This window comes from Passer domesticus, chromosome 9, assembly GCF_036417665.1.
Source record: "Passer domesticus isolate bPasDom1 chromosome 9, bPasDom1.hap1, whole genome shotgun sequence".
NCBI lineage: Eukaryota > Metazoa > Chordata > Aves > Passeriformes > Passeridae > Passer > Passer domesticus.
The window spans coordinates 27,193,678-27,214,884 of record NC_087482.1 but is presented as its reverse complement, the minus strand read 5'-3'; the positions used below and the strand labels follow the sequence as shown (position 1 = coordinate 27,214,884).

The following is a 21,207-nucleotide window of genomic DNA, read 5'->3' as shown; positions in this document are numbered from 1 at the left end:
TGTGTGCCACCTGCACAGGGAATAAAAACTCAGTCTGAATAAGCACTATTTGAGCTCCAAAAAGAGGACACATTTTTTAAAAACTAAAAAACTAGGCTATAATTTGTGTCTATTTGAACAGTCATTCCTACTGCAGAGACAATAAATACAGCACTTTGATTTACACGTGTATTCTATTTTTGAAACCTAACCAAACTGGTTTATTTGGTTTATTTTGACTTTCTGAAAAAGTCTAACCACAACAAAATCTCTTCAGAGCTAGGTATTACAGTTTAAAAATAACAAAGCATAAATAGCTCTTTCCTGACAAACATTTTTAGAAGGCAGCCTGAACATATAATGAAAACTCTTCTTCAGCAGAGCAATTGCACCTGATAGAGAGCTACATAAAGGATTTATCACCCGATTTAGTGTGACATTAAGCTGTGCATTGACAATTTCTCATGGTCACTAACTCCACTCAATACTTAGTTTCTCCCCAAGCAGAAGGATTACAGATGTTCATTGTAATAACACAGAGGGTGACAGCAACATTTCATTTTCTGCAAGGAATCCTGAGTAAGGAATGAGTAGTGATGGGGTAGGATAGGAGGCTGCTATCAGGCTCTAGCTGAAAAATACACAAACCTTCCTTTATCTCTTCACAGATCGTTTTTGTTCTGTTTCTTCATCCAAAAGCCCAAGTGGTTTTTTGATAGTTGTGGTGAGAAGGCTGCTCTCGCTGTGGTGTGTTTGTACAGAAAGCCTCGCTCCTGCCCTGCTCACGTCACTCATCAAAGGCAGATTCCGGAGACAAGGAACCCCGAGCAGGCACTGAATCCATCCTACTGCTCTGCAGCTCTGCTATTCCCAGATAACACAGCTAATTAACATGTGCCTACAAGGTCATAAATACCTGCATCACTCAAAGGTTCATGCAGGCAGCACAGAGCAAAAGTCCAATTTAGCCGTGTGCCTGCATTCCTACACTAAGAGAAATGCAACTCTCATTAACTGGATCCTGGTACAAAAAGCAAAATAAGAAAAAAAGCTGTCTGGCTTTCAGCTCCAGCCTATTTATCCATTGTCTTTCAAGTTCATCTCAAGCATTGGGATAAACAGAGATAGGTGATCAAAGAGCTATGTTACTTTTGGCAACACGCCCCTGTTGTAGCCAGCCTTTGATTCCTGTCCTCCACGTCCCACAGAGCAATTTGTGCTTCCAGGGCCAGGACAATTAAAAATGGTGTTGCAAGCACCCACCTTCAGCAGCAGGGCACTCAGGAAGATGTGCCAGCAGGGCAGGATTTTGGGCATGCAGCTGCTGGGCTGTACAAGGGGAAGCTCTTACCAGCCCTGTCCAGAGCACGGAGCACTCCAGAGCTGCACAGGGGGCAAATTCACTCTGGGCTGATGGACACATCCTGCACAGGGCTCAGCACTGCTCTGGCACAGCACAAGGATCAGGAGATTCCCCTGGGAAGCTCCAACATGACACACCAGTGTAGCTGTGCAATTTTTACAAACTTCCATACGTGTATGGCTCATTTGGTGTCTGATGATAAAGGTGGGGGATGTTTTTGTCAGATGCTTCATTTGTTAAGGACTTTCTTGCTGTTGCACATTCATTTCTCAGACTGACCAGTGGTAATCAGGTTGATGACATGTATCAGTTTATAATTCTGCTTCAACAGAAAAGTCAACTCTGATTAAATGAACAATGATGTTCACTTTGGTCTTATTTTTGAACAAACGTCTCTTTAAATTTCTTTTTGCAAGATAATAAAAACCCAAAACAATGCTATGAGCAAAACAAGTAAATTACTTGAGCAGTAATTAGCAAAGACATCAGGCCAAAGGAATGCAAACATACAAGTCTCCTGCTGGAGCTCAGAGCAGAGCCCAGTGTGCTGCGTTAGGAGATTTGTTCCATCTCTCAGCAACTGCACAGAAATGAGTGTGGACATGCCTGCTTGTACCTGAGTATTTTTAATACTTTGGAGATACACATCAAATACTCACAGGTATTCACATTCATTTATTCAGACATTCCTCACCTCCAAACCTATTTCTGGTGGAGACAGAAGCTTTGCATTAGCAGCAAATTATGCAAAGCTTTCTTCTGCCCTCCACAGAAATGGGACAGGGACACAAGGGCTTGAGTAACTGCTGGAACATCATTGCTGAGACATCCATTTGATTCGACAGTGAGGCTAAAGAAATACCAAAAGAGCAAAATCTAAAGCAAGTTAAAGCCTTTGCTTTTCACACAGCAAGTATTTGTAACTTGGAACAACTGATTCTAGGTTCACACACTAAATTCTAGACAGGAAATTTTTTTAAAAAAAGGTTATTTTTTCCCATTTATCACATACAAAGTGGAATGGATGGAAAGGAATAGCAATGTTTTGTTGCTAGTATGTAATAATGTATTTATTAATCATTCCAGCTTGGGGTTTGATGACTTCAGCATGCCCCCATGTCAGTCCTTGCAGGGATTCTGTACTATCACCTGGATTCTGAGCAGTGCTGCTGCAGCTCACACACATGGGGCTCCCTGCTGGCTCTGGAACTGCAGGAGAGCCAAAGCTGTCCTGAGGCAGGGAGGGTGAAACTCGAGGCATTATTTCCATCTGGGAGGTTCTGTGCTGAGACATCTCCCCAGGACACACCTGACAGATTCCTCTCTTTCAAGGCTGTCTTTTGAAAATAAACCAAGGTGGATTCTCTCCTCCTCTTGTGAAAACCTTATCCTTGTAAATAAGGAGCAGCAGAACCAAAAATATCTTATGTTGGGGCAATCTTCAGATACTTTGCCCCAGCACTCTCTGGGTAAATTATCTAATTTCTTGTAGCTTTCAGACTTCAAAATTACCTATTCAAGCTAAATTTTTGGGTGAAACATTCAGTAAGCAATAAATTATTTCCTCAAGAAATGGATTTTGATGTATCAAGTTTTCAAGTAGGATCATGCCCTTGGCTGACAAGAATGCAAGCAAAATTATTTGCCTTCTTTTTCCCCCCTCTCCCTCTTCATTTATCTTTTGATAACAGTCAACTGCACTTATTCTTAAAAAAGTATTGATGGTTATAGCCATTGTTTTATTCAAAATAAAAATTGCATAATTTACATGCAATTTTAATAATATTTCATATATAATATACGGTATATGTATTATTATATATTAAATTTATTATTTTTTTATAGTCACCTCTGCTTTGTTTATACAGGAGAGTTCAGGATATTTCCATCACAACCAAATGCCTACATTCAGATTTTTAGTGCTATCAGAGTAGAGTTTATTATTGAGATTGCATAAAACAGACCTACTCAAGAAGCCTTGCCATTTCTGGAGCAATCCTTGGAAGTCTTTGAGTAAGGATAAGAAACATGATCCATTCTCCTGTTTGACACAATAAAATATCATGGATTTATTTAGTCTAATATAATGTCATTCACTGGAGTATTTAACTTTAGCAGGTGGAAAATCCTAGTTTCTCTTAGGGACAGGAAATAGACTCAAGTGATTAAAAGTCTTTGGTTACTTTTCCTGGTAGCTTTTTGTTGCTTGTTTTTGCAGGAAGTTAAAATTCTCTGAGGAAAGCTCCGAGCTGTTTGTGTGGCTTTGTGAGTAATGGAAAGAATTTACACAAAATATGCCACTGCTGTGTAGTGATATGGAACAATAAATAATAAAATAGGCAAGAGGTAGGAATTGCTCCGAGTCCCTTTCTGTAAAATCCCTCTTCCTAGAGGAAAGTGGAACTGCTGTGGAACAACTCACATGAAACAGTTGGGATGATAATTGCCAAGGAAGGCTGCTTTGGAATTTGGCAAGGAGCCACGATGCCCCGAGTACCTTTACTTTGCAGTTTTGGGTCTGGAAGTAGCTGCTATTGTAGAGTTCACTAATCCAGAGTAAATGGGATTGTTCTGCTGCAGCAGAAACCTGGGCAGGCTTTCAAAAAATAAAATATTTTGGAAAAGACAAGGATGTAAAATCCGAGGTAGCCAAAGTTGAGCAGCATTGTAAATAACCCTTTATGCAGGTTATTGAAATTAACAATTTTGTTGTTATGAAAATTGGTAGTTTTCCATTCAATACCATGTTCCTCACTGAAGGAACAGCAGTTCCAAGAAAACTTTCATCGCAGGAGGCAAGAATATGTAATCATCCTTTCACAGCAACTTAATGCAGCAGAAAACTTTCAAAGCAATCAGCCTATAAATACCATTCTTACCACAACTATTCACTACAAGGCATAACAGCCCTGCTCTTCATTAGCATTTTCAAATTAATGACTGTCATTAGGAAAGGCCGTGTGAAGCATAACTCGCTCCACAGCGCAGCAGCTGTTGCTGTGCCACACTTCTACCTTCTGCCAGCCCCAGCTGCTGGATTTTTAAGCCTCCCCTGAGCTGGCTGCAGTGATTTTCTGGCAGGGTAAACAAGCAGCTGTTATCGGGCAGCCCGGAGCAGTGTGTGCCAGGGCTCTGCCTCACCTGCCCCAGGAGCTGCTCCCACCAGGAGCCAGCTGGGCTTCCCTGCTGAGCACTCACAGGATTAAGCTAAAAAGCTTTGGTGAGTAATTCTTACTAGACTCACACGATCAGACAGATTAACTGAGTCAGGCTTCAAGTTTCCTTAAAAAACTTTGAATTTTTTGGCTTAATTTCCAGGTACAAGCACCAGCAGTATGGGTGGAAGCTCCTCCCAGGTGATGTGCTCACAGCAGGCACAGGGCTGGCCAGCAGTTCATGGCTCTGTCAAAGGCTCGAGTTTCAGTGAGAAAACCAAGATTTGGTCAAGAAAAGAGAAAAGCAGGGTTTGGTTAAATTCTCTGGACCTCATCTTTTTCCCCTGTGAATCAAAAGCAGGAGCAGTGCTGTGCTTTAGGGCTGAGGTGCAGATGAACAGTACATGTACCTGTAATTATATCCTGAGTAATTGGATTGTTCTGCTGCAGCAGAAACCTGGGCACTCTTTCAAAAAAACAAGAACACACCAAAGATTGGATTTTACATCCTTGGCAAGTCTTCGTTTACAAAATCCAAAGGGTGCCAAAGGGACAGCCCCTTTCCCCCCTGCAGCCCTCTCTGCCCCTCTCACCCTGCAGCAGCGCTCACACTGAGTCAGATTGTATTTTTTATTTCTTTTTCCTGACCAACACCAGCCCAGCTCTCCTTGAGCAAGGCCAGGGCAGGCTGAGGTGTGCAGGGACTGGAATCTCCCCATTTGGCAGCAGCCCACGAGCCGAGTTATTGGCTGGGAACCTGCAGCCTGAGCAGCTGGAAACTGATCCCACAAAGAGCAGCTTTTGCATATGCAAAGTCGATCTCAAAGGGCAGCCCTGCTTACTCAGCTGTTCATCACACTCACATGAGCAGCAATATCATTAGATACAGTCAGAGCTGAAGACGTTAATTATGTTTTAATCTCTTGTTCAAAATTCCATATACATTATAATTCATTTACCTGCCACAGCTATTAGCTGGTTTGAAGAAAACTCACGTACCTTCCTCAAAATGTTATAAAAAATACCAACAGGAGTAAATTGGAAGGCAAGAAAATGTGCTGATAAAATTTTCAAGATACTTGAGACTAAAAGACAGACGTTGAAAAAGTGCAATATCAGATGACAAAATTGTTGATTGCACCTTATGGAAGTGGATGCAAAGCAACAGTCTAGGAAAAGACAACCTAAATTAAACTCTGTGTGTGTGTGTGTGACTAGTCAGGGGTTCTGGCTTAGCTCTTTTCAACCAAAGACAGATGGGATTTACTGGGAAGAGCTCCCTAAAAATGCCAGCTGAGTGCTCAGCAATGCTTCAAACAAGAAACAACACCAGGACTTTAGGATGGGGAGAGATGACAACAAAACAGGAGAGAGTATTTTACTTAAATTGCAGAATTTAAGGATTCACCCACATTCTGAACACAGCATGGTGTGTTCCTGCACTGCCATTGGTATGTAACAAAGTTCAGAGGAACAGAAAAGAGCACCAGGGATTTGGGGAGATCTAAACCAGCATGAGAAGCAGCTGAAGGCATTAGGACTCCAGCTGGGGAGAGAAAAGGATGGGAGAAAAAAAAAAACTTTATTTTCATAGGACCAGCACCTCTGACATCCTCATCCTGCAGGGACTGAGAGGATTTGAGTAAGAAATGGAGAAGCTCAGAGAGCATGGGCTGTGCTGGGTGTTTGGTGATGCTCTCTATCAAGCCATGGCACACAGGGATCAGGCAGGCTGCTGCAGGCAAACACAAAGGGTATTTCTCCAGTGTTGTCACAATCCATGAAAGGTTCTCCTGAACTGGGGGCTGATTTTCTGAACATTTGAAATTTTATGATTTCTCAAAATTGCCATTTGGGATTTGTGTTCAGTTTACTGTGATTTTATATTTGAAATACCAGAGCCAAGAGGTTTAAATTGTCATTTAGAAACAACTTACACTGTGACAAATTGCTTCTTGGCAGCTAATCTTGCACTTTGTTTATCCTTTTTAGATTTGGAGGGAAAGATCCTTTTAGTCATTTTTTTAAAATAAAAATCTCTAGATTATGTTGAGTCTCTGAACAACATGCAAGCATTTTATCCTTTTAGCTGTGACTTCGAAATGCAAAGATTGATAAAATCAATAATCTATTATGGAAAAATAAGTAATGTATTTATTAAGATACATTACTTGTGCATCTCTTAATTTGAGAATTATTTAGGACACAACATTTAGATGCAGATCAGTTCTCCAAATGTTCCAGAGCTGTTGGAATCTGGATCTGCTAAGCCAGAACAGCCTAGGATTTTCAACATAATTATGGCTCAGCTTTAGTGATGCTCTGGTTCCCTCCCAAAATCCTGGAGAGCACGTTTTGCCATGTTTGACCTTTGTTTAATTAAGTAGGATAAACACAGAGTTGTTTCTCCAACACAGAAGAAATACCAGTGTGACATATCAATATTTAGGACTGGTTTTCACAGTAAAGCAGAAAACCCACAGGGTTTAATTGGAAGGGTTAAAATCCCTGTGCTGTGTTTACAAAAATTCTACAAATAACTTGAAAATCCTTGACAGGTAAATCCTAAAGAAACATTTGGGGTGTTAATTCTGGGATAAAGGTGCAGAGAGTATATAAAAAGATGTTGAACACAGAGTTTTTGTTTATATAGAGCTTGGCAACACAAAGCCCCATGAAAGTGTGCAAGATGTTTTTAAAAAGCAAGTTTAAAGGGTTGTCATCCCAGATTTCTCACAGATATATAAAATTAAGAAGAAAAAAAAAAAGGAGAAAGAGGATGGGAGAGGAGAAATAACATTTTCCCTGCAGGTATTCTGGAGAGAACAGCAGACTGAACCCAACAGACAGTTTGCAGAAAGCCAGGCCTAAAAGAGAAGTAAAATAAGGAACTCTGCAGTTAAAAAAAAAAAATACAGAAGTTCCCCAACTAAATAAATGTTCAGTGCTAAAATTTATCAGCCTGATTCTAGGAACTCAGTGATATCACCACAGGCTACAAAAATAACCCCCCAGGCAGTCACATGGGGTGATGTCATGTGAATGTGGAATAAATCCTTGCTTTTTTTAAACCGAAAAATTTCTCTTCAGCCAAACTCTAGGAAAAAGCAGAAATCAACGCAGAGGGCAGTGGGCCAGGTCAGGGGAGTTCAGCTGTGCCCTCCTGATGCTCCAGCTGTGCCCTGTGGCAGAATCAGGGAATCACTGCATGGGAGTGGTGGAACACCTTCATTTCTGGTGAAATGCAGGGTCACAAAGCCTCTGAATTCCTGCTGCTCCTGGAGTGTCCCGCAGCCCCACCCCGAGTCCTGCCCTCAGGAATTCACTCCATGGCTCCTCACATGCAAAGGAGGTTTATTTTTTCTAACCTGGAAACAAAGGTACCCAGGAGATGAGGATGCAGCACAGGGCAGGGGTGGCTTTTCAGCCGGGCCAGCCTGCACCCCCACAGCAGCGTGCTCCAGGATAAGGCTTCCCAAAATCTGAAACATTTCCAAGAGCCCTTATTAAAAATATAATCCTAAACCACTTCTAAGTGAGCCAGAAATTAAATACAATGGCTTTTGAGACTTCCATTGAATACACTGGAAAAGACCAGAGTGCTGAGCTGTGACTGGTTAAAGATAATAAAAATAATAATTTAGAATAGACTGCAAAAGACCAGAGTGCTGAGCTATGACTGGTTAAAGACAATTTTAAAAATACAGCAACTTTTGAGATTTCCATTAGAATACACTGGAAAATGGCACAGTGCTGAGCTGTGACTGGTTAAATATAATTTTTAAAAAATTTAGAATAGTCTGCAAAAGACCAGAGTGCTGAGCTGTGACTGGTCAAAAATAATAAAAAAATACAACAACTTCTGGGATTTCCATTAGAATACACTGGAAAAGACCAGAGTGCTGAGCTGGTTAAAGGTAATTAATGGCTGGATGCAGTGTGTTAATCACTGATGGCAGCAGAGAGCATCATTCCGTAGCCCTGCTGCATGAGATCATTGGCCAAGTGGGTATTTCTAACCACATGAGAGAAGTATTGCTCCTTCCAGCATGGAATATAGCCAGAAAGAGGGGGGAAAAAAAGTTTTAGAACGTCCTTTATGAAAAAACAGACAGCAAAGTGGCTCTGCTGTGAGCTGAACATGACGTGCCAGGTCCATCTTTTAGAACTGATCCTGAATTTAAATCAGCCCCTGCAATGATTCTGCATTTCTCCCCCAGGGAGGAGTTTGGCCACAGCCTGGTGGGGCTGGAGCCTCTCACAGCTCCTGCCTGGTGAAGTGACTCTCATCACCCATCAATTCCAGGTTTCCATCAATTCCAGGTTTCCTTTCTAGACTACCTGAATATTCAATGTGATGCTTTGCGCCACTTAATTCCCTTCACAGAGCTGTGTGTTAAAAAGGAAATATTGTGGTTTTAAGACAGAATGCACAATGAAAATGTACACAACAATATCATGGCAAATTTAAATGATAATGAGCAACAGCTACAAAGGCTTTGGATTTAAGGCAGAGAAGGGCTCAAATTGTGGCTCTACCAGAAACTACTCAGCCAAGTCACTCAAGGGAGTAATTGAAATTAGCAGATCCGAAATGTTTTACTGGCTCTGAGATTAAGTTAAAAGCAATAAAGAGATTTCCTAGAACGGCAAAATGACTTTGTTAGTGATAGTGGGGACCAGCTGGCAAATAGTGTGAAGTAGCAAGGAATGAAAACAGGGATTATCTGGCTTTGTACATCTGGATTGTATTGTACACCTGGAGCTTCCAAAGCATCAAATCACAGCTGTGAGATCACACTAAAACAAAAATAGGTAACCCTGTTTAGTCCTGTTTGTTGTTCTCCCTCTGTGTCCAGAAGATGAGGGGATATCTTAGGTCATGAGCACCATTCTCAGGTCAAATCCAAGAGTTCCTCCAGTGCCCCACGTTTCACTCGGGGTTATTCTGCTCTGTCCCAGCCTTGCTGCTGCTGGCAGCTTTGCTTTTTTTTTTTTTTTTTTTTTTTGTTGGTTGGTTGGTTGGTTGGTTGGTTGGTTGGGGTTTTTTTCTCTTTAAGTCTCTCCTGATGGAGCTGCTTTACTTTGTATAAATCCACAAAATAGGAGCAAAATCCTGGAACTTCTTTATTCAGAGCAATTGGCTTGGACTATGTGATAATTTGGAATGAAGGGGCGGCTCATCTCAACCAGAAACTTTGAATTAGAGCTCTGAGACCTTCCCTTACAAAAGTTTCACCAAAATAAATTGGTTTCCATGCAAAACTTTGAACTTTCCATGCAGAACTGGGTGTGAAGCTTGTTTTCCAATGAAAAAGCATTTTGTCAAAAAGGTCCTTGATGAGTTCTTTTTCTGAAGAAACACTTTTTGAGTAATCACTCTGTAGGCCAAGGAAATATTTGAAAATCATGAGCTCCATCAGTGTCATCCAACAGGCAATTTTATGTAAGTGATTAACTTGACAAACACACAGAATATTCTCCACTGGCTTGCAGCTATTTTCAGGCAGCTGCAATTTATTGATGAGTGGTCTTTGCATATGAATAGATTTTGATCTGTGCATGACTAATTTCTACTTCTGAAAGAGATTTAACATCTTTTGCTTCCTGCTAGAAAGCAATTACAGTTTCTGTGGACAATTCAGCATGGAACACTACCCTGAGATTGGAAGCTGGGTTTCATTCTCCACTTGTTTGCTTGCTTTTGATATTGCCCAATAAATTCCACTGAAGCAGAATCTTAAAGGCCCATCAAGTGGTAATTTATGGGACTCTGAGCACTGAAATTAGAGGAACACAAGAGAAACTGAGTGTTTTGTATTATCTTTGTGCTCACTTCAAACCAGATGCATGAAGAGGCTTTTTGCAGTTGAATGCTCACAATTTCTGCTCCACAGCAAGAGAAGATGTGATCACAAAATGGCCCTGCCAGGCTTTGCACAGGGAAATGGAGTTAAAGGAAGAGTTATCACGAATGTCAGCCCAGAAAGCAGCTTTAGTGTAAATAGTTGTGTCAGGGTGCAAGGTGTGCTGGGGGTGTGTGTTCTATTGCCAGCTCTTAGAACCAGGTGGGGCAGTTCTGTTCATTGGGAAGTTTTCTTTCTCTCTTCCACAACCAATCCTCCCTCTGGGAAATATCTTCTGTTCATGGGCCACTGAGTGTCACTGCATGGCTGATCAAATTCCATCATCCCATTGGGAGAAGCTCCACCCAGGAGGAGGAGCCAAGCATTCCTACCTGGATAGAATCGGGGATTTTGGGACACCACAGCAGCCTTTTTCCAACTGCATTCCCAGAGGGGCAGCTTTCTTCTCCACTACATTCCCAGAGGAAGAGCAGACCTATCTAAACCACCACTGGAGCTTCAGAGGAAAACTGCACCCTTCTGCAGGATCCCTGCTCCAACAGAAGCACAGCTGGCACTGCAGGAGGGCTGAGCCACCATGGGATGGGACTGTGCCACCACCCTGACCCACAGGGGCTCAGCTCCTGCTCTGACTCTGGCTGTGCTGTTTTGTACCACTGCATTTTATTTTGATTTTCCTAGTAAATAACTGTTAGTCCTATTCCCATATCTTTGCCTGAGAGCCCCTTAATTTTGAAATTATAATAATTCAGAGGGAGAGGGTTGACATTTTCCATTTCAAAGGAGGCTCCTGCCTTCCTCAGCAAACATTTGTCTTTTCAAACCAGGACAATAATGCATACATGTTCCCTAAAACACCACATATTCCTGCTCGAGTTGATTCCAGTGAGTTTTCCTGACCTCCAGATGGAACAAGATCAAAGCTGAGGTGGCTCCACACAGGGAGGCTTTGCTGGGAGTGTTGGAACACCCTCCATGTGAAACTCCAGGGCAGCACCTGGAGAGGTTTGATGCTGGTGATGAAGGAACAGTGCAGGAATTACTGCTAATGGAATTTCCTGCTTAGTTCAGTCTCCGAGCACAGCTACTGGCCCTAAGATTTGGGAAATACATTTTTCTTGGATGCTCTCTGGTCACCGTTTGCATAAAAGTGAATGTGGACAAGACAAGCACCATAAATTCCCAGTTTTTCAATAATTTTCTCTGCTGACTTGAACATCCCGTGTCTTATTCCTGGAGAAGAGAAGAGGAACCACCACACCTCTGCTGACATGGCCAAGTTTTCATCTTCCCTTGGGCCTTTTTTAAATCCAGCACAATAGGGGTGTGCAAGCTACAAATATTGAATTAAGAGTTCCACAACCATGTTCAAAAGAGCTGTGAAATGCTGCATTTTGCTTTTTGAATAAGGAAAAACAATTTCAGTCCACTGGTGGTTGGAGACACTTCAGCAATGAGATCATATCTTTTTATAATCTGAGTTTTCAGTGTGTAGCTGAAACCAGGAGAATAAAAAGCTGATGACAGAATGTCTCTGCTGAGTGTGCATCCACTCACACTTGGAGGTGCAGGATGCACAAAGGTGGCATTTGCAGCAGTTTGCCACAGCCAAAGGGGCACAAAGCAATACATCAAGGGACATTTTTCATATAAATTGATAGCTGATAATAGAAAGGTGTGGAAAATAGGAAGAGAGGCAAGCACTGGATAAGAAGTATTAGTGTGAAGGATTCATTTCACACGAGGGATTCATTTCAACTGTGTCAAAGAATGATGGTCCTGCTGACTCCATGGTTCATCCCTGGTATCTTTGTCCATAAATAAGCACTTTAGTCAGTAATCACTTCATTTCCAGTGACCAGATATCAGTGTTTATTCTGTGCCTTGGCATCTATTTAGTCTTAACAAAAGTGGTGTAACAGCCACATCTGAATCAGGACCATTCCTTAAACAACATTGCACAAGTTTCTGATTAAGACCTAAATGTGTAAAACTTTGTGCACCAGTAGTTCTTCATTAGCCTGCACTGAAGAATTCGAGTCATTCTTTGGTGAAATAATAAATTTCCCACGAGCCCTTGTTAGCACATCAGTTTTGAATTGAAGTTGCATCTGCTCATCCATCAGCTCCTGAACCAAATATTAATTGGTGGAATTCTCCTGGTAGAGCTGAGGCTGTCACTGCATTCTTTCAGCTCTGTGGTAGAATTGGGTCAAAGAGGGAACCAGGAAAAGGTAAGCAAAGCATCTTCTGGAACTTTGAGGATTTGAGGAAAGAACCGTGGAATTTTGGCAATGGGTGAAGGAACCCAAACGCAAAGCCTGTGACAGAAACCAGATCCACAAAGGTGCTGGAAGACAGTGGGAGGCAGGATGGGAGAGTGATTAAGCCCAGGAAGCAGGCAGGGAGGCTGAGGGGGCAGCTGGGGGGAATTCAGTCAGGTTTGGGGCTGCTTCTCACAGCTCCACACCAAGCTGGCTCTTCCAGCTGTGTTCTGGCAGGTGGGCAGGGCAGTGACCAATCAGGCAGGACACTCTAGACTGGATTTGGAAACTGAGGGCTGCCTCTCTGCAGAGGTAGCTGTCACCAGGCTGGCTTTTTAGCCAGGGGAAACACTTCCTTCAGACTGCAGCCACTCTCCCCAGCAGGTGCTCAAGTCACAGCTGGTTCAGCTCACTCCTGCATCCCTTGGCTGCAGCTGCTGATGCACAGGAGAAGGAAGCAGTCTTGAGGAAATAACACAGGAGCAGGACACCCTTAACTTCCCTATGGGATCTCAGAGCCCTGGGGATTGGAGTGTCCTCAGAGAAAGGTTTGTGAGGATAGAGGAGAGAAATGGTTTTCTTTCATTCACTCACAAAACACTGCACTGATCTGGTTCTGAACTCCTCTGAGAGAATTGAATCCTGTGAAAACCTAAGAATAATAAATTATTAATAAAGTAGCATATGATGAATTTGATCATTTTTAGGAACCTTTCAGACTTCTTCAGGTGAATTAGGAGAAAGGAATGATTATCAAATCTATTGGGTTTTTTTAATCTCAGGACACAGAACGTTGACTCCTGTAATGCAATCTGGTATTTTCTCAGGAATAAAACTGCTGCAAGAATCCCCTCTCCCATGTGCCCATACCCTCCCTCAGCATCACCCACCCCTCAGTGTGGGGTGGAAAATTAGATGGAAGGAGTTAATTTGGGCAGAGGAAGAGCTGAAATAGCCAGTGAGGCTGCACATCCCTGGTGTGTGAATTAATGCAGGGGCTGGGTCAATTCCACACTCCTGCCTGCTCAACATAGGCTCCAATATTTATTTATTAAGCACTATTTATTTATTCTGTGAGATGAATGCCTTCAAAAGGGACACAAAACTGTCCCAAGGGTCTCTTGCCTACCTGTGTTTCCACACAAAGAACTAGAGCTGTCTCCAGTCCATGTGCAAAATTAACTGTGGTATTTAAATGCTTTTCACAACTAACACAGCCCCATTTATCATGCATTAAATGGCTTTCTCAGGACAGCAACCATATATTTTTGTACTGACCAATATATTATATAATGCAAGTAAAAGTAAAGCCATGTCCATGTGTTAAAACAACAAGATTTAGAAGTGTACATCCAACTTTAATATATAATCTGAAGAACAGAGTTCCTCCTGCACCTTGAAAATTTCACCTTTGATTAAACAACGATTACAATCTTCCCTCAGATAAAATACATATCTGTGTGTATATATTTATGTGTACAATTTCAAAATCAAAGCCTTGCACTTCTTCTGGGTGTCACTGCTGGCACTGGCAGCTGGTCCCAGCAGCCCAGAATGCAGCCTGGCATGAATTCACCTTCTGCTTGTCAAGGCTCCCTAATTGCCCTGGGTTTTTTCCCTGTTGAACTGCCTCACTAAGCTGTGATTCCTCTGCCCTCTGCCCAGAGGTAAATTAAGTGTCTGGCACAGCCAAGGAATCCCTCACCTGCTGCAGGTGACCCCAGAGGGGAGGGTCCATCCCCAAGGAGGAATGGATTTCCAGGTGGCAGGTTTCAGTAACACCCCGGGCAGGAGAGCTGCTCCTGCTGCCATCCCTGCCCTGCTTGTGAGCTCTGGGGAGAGGAACAGCCTCCTGGAGCCTCCTCCTCTGAGCTGCAGCACGAGATGGAAACTGGGAGAGATCCTGATCATTGAGCAAGTATTGACTTGATTTAGTAAGGCAAGAAGAGCCTCAGAGAGCAATTGCTGCTGCTGAGCAATTCTGCACCTTCAGCCTGACACACTTTTTGTTCCCCCTTTTGCAAAACCAGGGCTATTCTTGCTGTTGGCACTTTGCACCTGGGCAAAGGCATTCCCATGGATCCTCCTCTGCCTCCGTTTGGGAAGATTTGCTGCTCAAAGCAACTGGCCAAGGCCAATGCCATGGAAAAGTGGGAGGAGGCTGCAGGATGAAATGCAGATCAGCACAGAGTGACAATGGGTCTGTGGCAACCAAAGAAGGGGCTTGGACTGCAATATGAAAATATCAACTCCTCTTCTTTCCCTCACTTTGAGAAACTCTTCTCCCTGCTGGCATCCTGGTGTCAAGCCCCTCTTTCATGGTGGCCTCTGCCTTGTTCCCCGTGTGACACCAGAAATGTCACCAATGCCAGCACCTGGAGCTTGGCTTTTGGAATGCACAGGAAGGACAGGACTTGTAACAAAGTCTGGGCTAACCTTTATCCAAACAGCAGCACTGCTTTTTCTGCCTCAACAGCCCAGCTTCTGTACCCAAAACTCCCCTCTGGCTTTCAGTGCTCAAAACTACAAAGTTCATTTCAAATCCACTACAGATTAAATTTAAAAAAAAAAAAAAAAAAAAAGGTGAAATAATTTTCTATGTGAAAGTTCTGGGAGGATACTCAGGTTTTAGCCAGCTGGTTAGGTACTGGTGAATTGTGGACAAATAAATTATAAATTCAAGTGAAACCAGTGAAATTATTCCCATGTATGTGCTAAGGAGTCAAAGTGAGAAAAAACAAGCCAGTCTGTGTGTATGTGGTGCTTCCATCAGCACTGGAGACAGTGGGTGGAAAGGCTGGAGGGGGTGTGGAGACATTTTACAAAAGCAAAAACAACTTACAGGTGCAGCTAAAAATACTCTGCTTCTAATTCAGTCACCAGGTTAAAAATGCCAGTGAAGTCCCAGAGTGTGAACCTGGCATCATTCATTAAAAATGTTTATTCTCTTTTTCCTTTAATACAGTTCCTTCAGTAATTGTTTCAGTAATTACATACTGAAAGAGTTGGAGAGCTTGGCTCCTGTGGAGTGGTTCAGCTTTTAGATTCTCTTTTTCTTCTCCACCTCTGTGTACACAAATTTATTTGTATGCAAACAATATTTGTGCAGGTGCCTCCCTGGCGTTTGGGGCACGCAAAGCCAGGGCTTGCAAAAACTTTGCATTTTTTGTTTTTCCTTTTGTTAAGCAAACAATCGTTTCACATACCAGAGGCTTTGGGCACCAGAGGGATGTGTTCTGTATAAAAGCCCACATTCTTTATGGAACTATCATGCTTCCTTCTTGCTAAGGGGGCAAGAGGAATAGAATAGAATAGAATAGAATAGAATAGAATAGAATAGAATAGAATAGAATAGAATAGAATAGAATAGAATAGAATAGAACCTTCTGACAGAATTCTGGACTCTTTCTCTGTGGCCTCCAAAGTAAAAAGGTTTCTCTCTTGACCCCCAAATCACTTCCTGCTGCCAGGGTAACAAATTATTTGAGGCAAGGAGAAAGAGTGGTGATTCCTGGCTGGAAATACTCAGAGGAGGGGACAAGCTTGGGACCCTCAGACATGAGGTTCTTCCAGCAGGGACTCCTGCACACCTTGTGGGATCAAAATGAGCAAGGCTTAAACCTGAGTGTCAAACTGAATCTGCTGGTATCCAACTGACTGCAAAAGTAAGAACAAGGATTTAATCAAACTTCCACTCTGATGAAAAATGACATAAGGCCAAACATATATTTTATGGGAGGGCTGTGTAACTAAAGCAGGGTTTTGTGCAAGGATCAGTGCAGTGAATTTTGGAGTGGATGCTGCTCCATCCTTGGGCTTCGCTGGCAGCTCTGCTCCTCTTGGGGCTCTCTCTGCCCCACCAGGAGGGATGTGGCAGCTCAGGGCTCAGGAGGAGAAGCACAGCAATATTCTCATGTTCCCCCAGAGTGAGGAAGGAGCACAGAGCACACCCCAGCACAATGGAAACCAGAGGGAGGTGGGTAAAAAGTGAAAAATGTCATATTTGGGCTTCAGAGGTGAGGGAGGCAGCGAGTACATCAATGACCAGAGAGCCCAGGAGCAGGAGCTGAGGGAGTGCTGCCTTCACCACCGTGTGCAGGGCAGGGAGCCTACATTAATTAACTACAGTGATTAACCACAGTAATCCAGTCTACAATGCCCGAAACACTCATCCCAACCTTCTTCCTTCAGATTGTGAGGAAATATGGGATACCTGTCAGTGAAGGGAAATGCAGTGTGGCCTTGGAGCTTACAGGAGACAATACAGCAACGGAATATTTGGGGAAATAAACTTAATGCACTCCCATTTTGTTATTCTTTCTCCCCCAGCCTGATGAATGGGAGCTTATTAGGGATTTGGATTGGGAATGTAACTTGACATTAGGTTTGACTTGTAAACTCCTCTTTGAAAACCGAGGACAAAATGTGCTCCATTGTCCAGCACAAGCAGGTATCTCTGCCAAGAAAAAGGACACTGGCCAGGGGGTTCTGATGGCTGTTGTTTGGCACAGGTCTGTGTTTGTAAAAAAGCTCCATTTCCAGTCATTTGGGTGGGGAGTTTTTATGGAAAAAGCTTGATTAGGCTGCTTTCCTAAGGAGAGGAAGCTTATGTAATGGCTCGGTCTATCTGCTGCTCCAAATTTCATACATATTTGACACATGAGTCAAGGCCTCAAGAAAAATTAATTTTCTAAACTTTCTTGGAAGTCAGCAACTGAAGACAGAAAAAGGAACCATGTTCATGCCTCAGCTGAAGGAAAGAAAGAACTCAGGCACCAAATATTCCTGTTCATGCAGCAGGCTGGTCAGTGCCCACATACCTGAGGCTGAGTGAGCCCCAGCACGTGAGGGGTTTGCCCTCTGAAATGAGAACCACAGTTAAGATAGCCTTATTTTTATATTTTATATATATCCCTTTATATATTTATTAATCCTTATATATACACATTTATCCTTTATTTATTTATTTATCCTTACATATAAATATAAGTAGTTATCCTTATAGCAGAGGTGCTTTAGGGATGAGATCACATAAATCAGTGGTGAAACTGCTTTAGTCTTGCTGTTTGTGGAGCAATGGGTTTTAGGGATTTTTTTTTCCCCTTGAAATGTGCTCTGACATTCAGAACACACCAAGCTCAGTCTCCTTGTTCTTAAAAAAACCATGGAATACTCGACAAACTGTGCCAAAGAGGAGGCACAAAGTAATTAAAGCACTGGGAAATATCCACAACATGTTGGTCCTTGGCCATTTCACTCTGGAATGAGTGGACAAGGGTGGGGAATCACCTCTGATCCACCTCTCTCAGCTCACTTGGATTTCCCCAGGTTGCCAAGAATGACTGGAGCTGCTCAAGTGCAATCTGCTGTCTCTGATTTTGCTGAGGAATAACAGAAACGCAGTGATATAACTGCAGGAAGCTGTCCAAAAGCATAAAATACTTCACTTTTTTTTCCCCCTTCCCTCTGATATGTATGTCATTCCCTTTCCATTTGTTGTCCACAGCCTGAATTCCTCAGATAACTTTGCTGCAGACTTGAGTTTTACTGCAGATATGGAAAACTGCCTGGAAGTTTTGCTCCTTGGTTGTTCTGGCTGCTTGCCAGCCTCAGTAATACTCAAGATGCAACACATCCAACTTGCTCCAGCAATCATTCTATAAAACACAGCCAAAAATAAAGGATCCCATACAAAATTAGCTGCTACCTTAATTAATGACTGCAGGAAGCAGTAAAAGCGAGCCTGGCCCAGCTCTTTGGAGGGCTAATTCTAATTCTGCTGGAGAGGTGAGGTGAGGCTGAAATACATCAGTACAGGGCTAACCTTGAGGTCAGTGAGCATTGCAGATTTTCAGTGAATAGTGGGATAATTTCCTGTCCAAAAACCAGAGGATGTTGGTGGCTCTGACTGCACCCTGAGCACAGCTTCAAGGTGAAGTTGTTCCCAGCACCTGCTGCTAGAAAATGAATGTGGGGACACCTGAGTTGTACCAGGCAACTCTTTCAACAAAATCTGAGCTGATTTCTGGGAAGCAGAGCTCTGACAAGGAGGAAAAGTCCTGAACAAGGAGTGGAGCTGCACGAGGCACAGAGGGACAGGTTTGGAGCTGCCTGAGAAGGTGACACATATCACACACTGCACATCCAGGGCTGGGATAGCCCTGCCCAAGGAATGCACAGGGCACCTGGGCTGTCTGTGCAGGGCCAGGGGGTGGGCTGGATGATCTGTGGGTCCCTCCTGGCTCAGATATTCCACGATCCCATTAAAAACACCCAAATAATGTTGGCAGAAGTCACCTCCAGCTTCTCTCAGAAGGAGCTGCTGTTCTTAAGGTGAAGAACTGTGGGGGGCCCGGTTGTGGGTTTCTCTGGGTGTGGATTGAAGGCTCTCCAGACAGTAGTTCATGTTGGGATCAGGTGCTTATTATTTCTGATCAGTAGAACAGTCTCACTGCTGTGAGTTCTGCAGCTTTTCATTAGAAGGCACAAAATGGCCAACAATCTCTTGGTACAAGGACTTTTAAGACTAAACTATCCAATTAAGAATGACACCTTGATTATTTTCCCTTTTAACCCAATAACTGATCCCAAAGAAACCCAGTGTGGGCTGTTCTGCCCAATTACAAAATGCCACCCAAAGCCATGAAGAAGAAGCATGAAGAAGAAACAGGATGATACCCTGTGCCCTCCATCCTGCTCCCATCCACAACGTACTAAAAATCCCAAAACCTCAATTTCTCACCAAGTGACACACCCACACCACTCTCTATAATCCATTTCACACTTTTGTGGATTCCGGTCTATCCTGAAGTCTTGGAAACTTTCTCCATGAAAATGAGGGTCACAGTCAGTGCTGCCCTGGGGGTGAGGGCAGACAGAGAAATATTCCCAGTGCCCTGGGCTTCCCCAAAGACCCAAAGCGAGCCCCAGAGCGGGAGCCTCTGGAGCAGCCCGGGCTCTGCAGCCCCGGAGCCAGGCCCAGCTCCTGCAGTGCCGCAGCACCACCAGCTCATCCCAAAGATCTCCAACCCATTCATCCTGTGCTCCTGCGACTCCCAAAACCCCACCGAGAGGCAGGGTTAGACTGTGGCACACTTGGAAAAGCCAAGCTTTTGCTCTCGTCAGCCTCAGCCGTCCTTTGGAAACTCCCGGCCCACACGCGGGGAGCTCCGGGATGGCCTCTGGGAGCGCCGGGACTGTGTGGATGTAACCCATTGTTATGCAAACACACGGCTGCTTTTAAACCTCTCTTTCACACTCCTGGCGGGTTCAGTTTCAAAGCACCCAAAAAGGAGGCAGAGATAAAGCTCCTGCTTTAAAAGAGGCTTCGAGTAAATCTGGAAAGGGTTTTTGCAGTCGGGTCAAAGGCAAGCGGTCTGCCAGCCCGAAATGGAACCGTGCTGCTCCAGGAAAGGGCAGCCACACTCCAAAATACAACTCTGTACCTGGTAAACATTAATCCCTGCATCTATTTAATATTTAAATAGAAAACGACAATTTCAAAGATTATTAGATTATGATTTGTGCTCAGAAAATGTGGAAATTTCCACCAAATCCTTCATGAAGAATTCATAAACTGCCCCTTAGAAATAGCACTGGGGCTTTTCCATCTCATTGCAGACTAATTAATTTAACCTTTGGAAGCAGGTTTGGTAAGTATTTAATCCTGACCCTTTAGCCTGGATTCACAGATCCATTGTTAACCTTCCAGACAATTAAAGCCGTGAAAAGCCCATTCCCCCCACCAGACCCCTCAGGACTCACCAGAACCGTGATCCCACACCCAGCACCATCCAGGGGCTTGGATCCCAGGGGAATCCCAAGGCCAAGCCAGCTGTGCCTGGGCTTGGGAGGTCTCAGGGCCAGCAGGGCAGATGGTTCTGCCTCCCAAAAGGCTCCAAAGCCTTCTTTGTTGAGCGCAGTCACCTGGAGCCGCAGGCTGAGCCCTGAGGGTCACAGGGCTAAAAACAGGCGAACCCCGAGGCTCAATTTAAACCGCCCAAAATGCTGGTGCTTTCCCCCCGGGGCTGCTCCAGCTTTTCCTCCAGCTTTCCTGGAATTTTAATATCCCGCTCTCTTCGGGGTTTGTGCTTTGGATGCTTTTATTTTTAGCCGCAGCGCTCTGCGGAGCCCGCCTGACGCCAGCAGGCGTAACCGGAGCCGAGGCCCTGCGAGCCAGGGATCGCAGCCACCAGCACAGAGCCCTGCTTCTATCTCTGCCTGGCACAGCAGCCTCCGATGAGGTCCCCTCACCTCATCAGAACACAGGGCAGAGCCGGGCAGGGTGAGGGGCGAGCAAGTAAAAATCAAAGATGCAAAGAGGTCTGTCCCAGAACAGATCAGTGTGAGCCGAGTGCCAGAAGCAGGAGGTCACAAAGAAAGCCAAGTGAAATAAATGGGCAGATCTTTCTCCTTTTTAATGCCTTTATTAAAAAGAATCCGCTCAGGATCAACAGGTCACGCCCACGCTGCCGGTGCTCCCAGGAGTGACACGGAGGAGGAGGATGATGCAGCTGTGTCCGCTGGTCTGCAGGCAGAGCTGGGGATTCCGTCCTCACCAGAGATTAGGAGATTCCGCC

At 43.8% G+C, this 21,207-nt stretch overlaps 1 protein-coding gene across 1 annotated transcript in view; it reads right to left on the bottom strand.

The window, feature by feature from the left end:
- Positions 1 to 20,507, bottom strand: part of RAF1 (Raf-1 proto-oncogene, serine/threonine kinase) — a 62,331-nt gene extending 41,824 nt beyond the window's left edge. The window contains exon 1 of the mRNA XM_064432200.1: positions 20,393 to 20,507. The gene's annotated coding sequence lies outside the window, so the exon portion shown is untranslated. The remainder of the gene's footprint in view (positions 1 to 20,392) is intronic.
- Between the last annotated feature and the right edge of the window lie 700 nt (positions 20,508 to 21,207).